Source organism: Amblyomma americanum, chromosome 4 (genome assembly GCF_052857255.1).
Source record: "Amblyomma americanum isolate KBUSLIRL-KWMA chromosome 4, ASM5285725v1, whole genome shotgun sequence".
Taxonomy (NCBI): domain Eukaryota; kingdom Metazoa; phylum Arthropoda; class Arachnida; order Ixodida; family Ixodidae; genus Amblyomma; species Amblyomma americanum.
This window is the reverse complement of record NC_135500.1, coordinates 75,668,851-75,673,691: the sequence shown is the minus strand read 5'-3', so window position 1 is coordinate 75,673,691 and position 4,841 is coordinate 75,668,851. Positions and strand designations below refer to the sequence as shown.

The 4,841-nt window shown below is 49.1% G+C and overlaps 1 non-coding gene across 1 annotated transcript; it reads right to left on the bottom strand.

Moving 5' to 3' along the window:
• Nucleotides 1-2,777: 2,777 nt before the first annotated feature.
• TRNAK-CUU (transfer RNA lysine (anticodon CUU)) lies at nt 2,778-2,850 on the bottom strand. Its single transcript has one exon. It is a non-coding gene; the product is annotated as a tRNA-Lys (tRNA).
• Between the last annotated feature and the right edge of the window lie 1,991 nt (nt 2,851-4,841).

The window sequence follows — 4,841 nt, the reverse complement described above, 5'->3', positions numbered from 1 at the left end:
TTCCGCAAACAAGAAAACAGGAAGTGGACCTAGAAGAGCCCCAATGGTGAAACTAAAAATGAAATCGACTTCATACTATGCGCTAAACCTGGCTTCATTCAGGATGTGGCCGTCCTCGGAAAGGTGAGTTGTAGCGACCACAAAATGGTAAGGTCTAGAATTAGCTTAGACTTGAAGAGGGAACGGAAGAAGCTAGTGAAGAAGAAGACCATTAACGAGTTAGCCATAAGAGGGAAAGCACAGGAGTTTAGGATAGCGCTGCAAAACAGATATTCAGCCTTAACTGAGGAAGACGATCTTGATGTTCATTCAATGCACCATAATCTGACATCAATAATTACGGAGTGCGCAGTAGAAGTTGGCGGTAGGACAGTTCGAAAGGATACCGGGAAGCTATATCAGGTGACGAAAGATCTGATTAAGAAGCGCCAAAGCATGGGGGCGTCTAACCCTACCGATAGAATAGAACTAACAGAGCTATCAAAGTTAATAAATAAGCGCAAGGTAGCCGACATAAGGAAGTTTAATATGCAGAGAATCGAGCATGCTCTAAAGAACGGAGGTAGCCTAAAAGCAGTGAAGAGGAAACTAAGCATAGGTAAAAACCAGATGTATGCATTAAGAGACAAGCAGGGCAATGTCATTAGCAATATGGATAAGATAGTTAACGTAGCCGAAGAGCTCTACACAGACCTGTACAGTAGCCAATGTAATCAGAGCGTTAATGAGAAAGACAGCAGTGCACAGCAATGCGTCATCCCGCCAGTAACGAAAGATGAAGTAAAGAAAGCATTAGAAGCAATGAAAAGGGGAAAAACAGCTGGGGAGGATCAGGTAACATCAGATCTGTTGAAGGATGGAGGGGACATCGTGCTAGAAAAACTAGCCGCCCTGTATACGCAATGCCTTCTGACCTTGACTGTACCAGAAGCTTGGAAGAATGCAAACATTATCTTAATTCATAAGAAGGGAGACGCCAAGGACTTGAAAAATTACAGGCCGATCAGCTTACTATCCGTTGCCTACAAAGTAATCGCTAATAGAGTCAGGGCAACGTTGGACTTTAATCAACCAAATGATCAGGCAGGCTTTCGTAAAGGATATTCCACAACAGATCATATTCACACTATCAATCAGGTGATAGAGAAATTCGCAAAATATAACCAACCTCTATATATAGCTTTCATTGATTACGAGAAAGCATTCGACTCAGTGGAAACCTCAGCAGTCATACAGGCATCGCGTAATCAGGGGGTTGAAGAGCCTTATGTCAAAAAACTGGAAGATATATATAGCAACTGCACAGCTACTATAGTGCTCCATAAAGTCAGCAATAAAATTCCAATAAGGAAGGGCGTCAGGCAAGGAGACACGATCTCGCCAATGCTGTTCACCGCATGTTTACAGGAGGTATTTCGAGGCCTGAATTGGGAACAGTTGGGAATAAGAATAAATAGAGAATACCTAAATAATCTGCGATTTGCTGATGACATTGCCTTGCTGAGTCACTCAGGAGGTGAACTGCAAATCATGATCAATGAGTTCGACAGGCAGAGCAGATCGATGGGTCTAAAAATTAACATGCAGAAAACCAAGGTAATGTTCAACAGCCTAGCAAGGGAACAACAGTTCACAATTGGCAGCTAGAGCCTAGAAGATGTGACGGAATACGTCTACTTAGGGCAGGTAGTGACAGCTGATCCTGATCATGAGAGGGAGATAACTAGAAGGATAAGAATGGGGTAGAGCGCATATGGCAAATTCTCGCAGATCATGAGTGGCAGTTTACCAATTTCCCTCAAGAGGAAAGTGTACTTCAGCTTAATCTTACCGGTACTCACCTACGGGGCAGAAACGTGGAGGCTAACGAAAAGAGTTCAGCTCAAGTTAAGGACAACGCAGCGAGCCATGGAAAGAAAAATTATAGGTGTAACGTTAAGAGTCCGGAAGCGGGCAGAGTGGGTGAGGGAACAAACACGGGTTAATGACATCCTAGTCGAAATCAAGAGAAAGAAATGGGCTTGGGCAGGGCATGTAATGCGAAGGCAAGATAACCGCTGGTCCTTAAGAGTAACGGAGTGGATTCCAAGAGAAAGTAAGCGCAGCAGGGGGCGGCAGAAGGTTAGGTGGGCGGATGAGATTAAGAAGTTTGCAGGCAAAGGGTGAATGCAGCTGGCAAAGGATAGGGTTAATTGGAGAGACATGGGAGAGGCCTTTGCCCTGCATTGGGTGTAGTAAGGCTGATGATGATGATGAGGAGGAGGATGATGATGATGGCAGGGGCTTTTCGCCGGCTTGTTGCAATGATGCTGATTCCGACTGCAACCACAGCTAATTCCGCGCAGATGCATTGTACTGCAAAACCCACGAGTGTGGTAGCCCAATGTTTAGGGCACTCGGCTACTGAGCCGGTGTTCCCGGGTTGGAACCCGGGCGCGGCGGCCACGTTTCGATGGAGGAGAAAGCAAAGGCGCCCGTGTGCTGTGCGATGTCAGCGCACGTTAAAGATCCCCAGGCGGGCGGAATTATTCCGGAGCCCTCCACTCCGCCCCTCTTTCTTTATTCTTTCAATCCCACCTTCCTCCCTTCCCTTACGACGCTATTCGGGTCTCCACCGAGAGGCGAAACAATTACTGCGCCATTTCCTTTCCTCAAGAACCAATTTTCACTAAATTAATCTTTGAATTGTCCGGAATAACACGCACTCGGAGCTAATAATCAAGTGCCGTTAAAAAAATTTGAATTTTAAAAAAAATCTTAATAAATAAAAACAAAAGCGCCCAACGTGGGGCTCGAACCCACGACCCTGAGATTAAGAGTCTCATGCTCTACCGACTGAGCTAGCCGGGCGACGAGGATTCGGGGGCTCAAAAGAAGCACGCAAAGAATGGGACCGATGAGCAAAAGGCGGTGGTGGGTTGTGAAAGAGTGGTAGCGCATGTCGTTAAGTGGGAGAAAGTCGGTGGCGTCGCGGCAGCCGGCCTGGCATCTCTGGCGTCCTGAGAAGGTGGGAAGCGGTGCGGAGTGTTGCGTCTCGCGCCTTTTTTTTTACCCTCTCTCACGTTCCGCTCCCACATGTCATTCTGCAGGCCGTCTGCTGCGCTCGACGGCTCGCAGCAAATTGGCGCTGTGCCATCGAACGCAGCAGGAAATGTGAGGCCCTGTCAAGCGAATGCGGAAATAACCAACGAAAGTTGGAGAAGCCGCCAGTAACGGTCTTTTATGGTTCGTACAACTATATGTGAAATAGAACAGGTGAATGGGTGCTGTGTTGTGTATTGTTGTGTCATGTCGTGTAGCGCTGCGTTGCGTTTACTGGCACGTAAACATCTAAGGCTATCATGCGACAAGCTCGAGGTATAGAAAAATTCTTTTGCCCAGAATTCCATTAAAAAATTTTGAAAAACAACGATGGTGTAGAGGGATGGGACGTTCCCTCATTCCAGAGGTTAGTCACAACGCCACCTAATCTGTTTCAATTTAGGAGCCCTGGTGAAGCGAGGAGAACTGAGTCAACGGAACTGTAACCCGGCAAAACGTTATTTATTACTCTGCCTGAAAGTGAAACGAAGGGGTGCGCTGACGGCTGGCTTTTGGAAGAGCTGGTTGTTTGTTTCCTTCAGCTCAAGGCTTCACTCCAACCCGCTCATCTTGCCTCGGCGGTCCGCGCGGTCCGCGGCTGCTTTGGCTGTCCTGTGGTCTGCCTCTCTTCCCGGAGCCCGGCTCTCCTCTCCCTCGTCTTCTTCGTTGCATCCGTCGCGTCTGCCTGGGGTATCCTCTCTCAATAGGGTTCCTTCTCGCCCAACGGCCCTTCCGCCGTCGCTATCGTTGCAGCCAATATAATCCGAAGTCCTCGGCGCGCGGGCGAGCGCCGGTGGCGGTCGGCCTCTTAGTCGGCACGCCGCGCCAAGCGCAAATTTGGCCCGCCTGTCCGACTGCTCCGACGCGACCCAGACGCTGCGTCTGGAGAAACGCATGCGCAGAACGTCCGACACGCCCTCTGTCGTGGATTCGCAAAATAACGCTGCCCATCCAAGGCCGGTCTTGACGTGCGCTTTCGCTCTCTCCTTACGGCCTGAGCAGGCGCCAAGGTACAGTGAACTAGAAGACTTCTAGTTCACTGTAGCCAAGGGGACAATGCATTTTTTTCTCGCTGCTCCACCGCTGATCTCCGCGAGAGGGCGCAGCGAGCCAACCCTTCTTGCGGGGGCGCCGGAGCCGGTTCTGAGCAGCCAGTCGCCACGTGCATGGGCCCATTTTTTCACGTGCTGGTTTTGTCGCTGTGCTTAAACGTGTGAACGAAAGGCTTGCCACGTGAAGTCATCAATATGCCGGTCTCATGCTTCGCTCGCCATCCTGGCAAGGTCACCTTCCCCAGTAAGTTTCTGCGTCGGACTTCTCGTGGATACTCGTCGTCTCACAAACTTGTGAAGTGAAACTTCGCTATAGTGCGGCCGTGGTGTACTGTTGTGTGCCGTTCTGTCAACCGCGGTCCGGAAAGACTCCCGGTGTGTCGTTTCACCAGTTTCCAGTTGACCAGGAACTGTGCACCAAATGGCAAAAAAAATTTCTCGGGAGAATCTCGTTATTAATGACAAATTAACCTCAACTACAGTATGCAGCAAGCATTTCTTGGCGAGTGACTGCGTAAGTGATTCTAAAATAAGAAAACTGGTTCTCGGCGTGGTTCCAACTGTATCTGAAGGGTATCCTTCTTACCTACCATCCAGTGCGAAGAAAGCACGCAGGACCCTAAAGGTCAGAGACATTGCTCCTTCCAGGAAGCCAGCAAAACGAAAGGCAGAGCCGGAAAATTGCGAGCATGCATTGTTAGAGTCGCT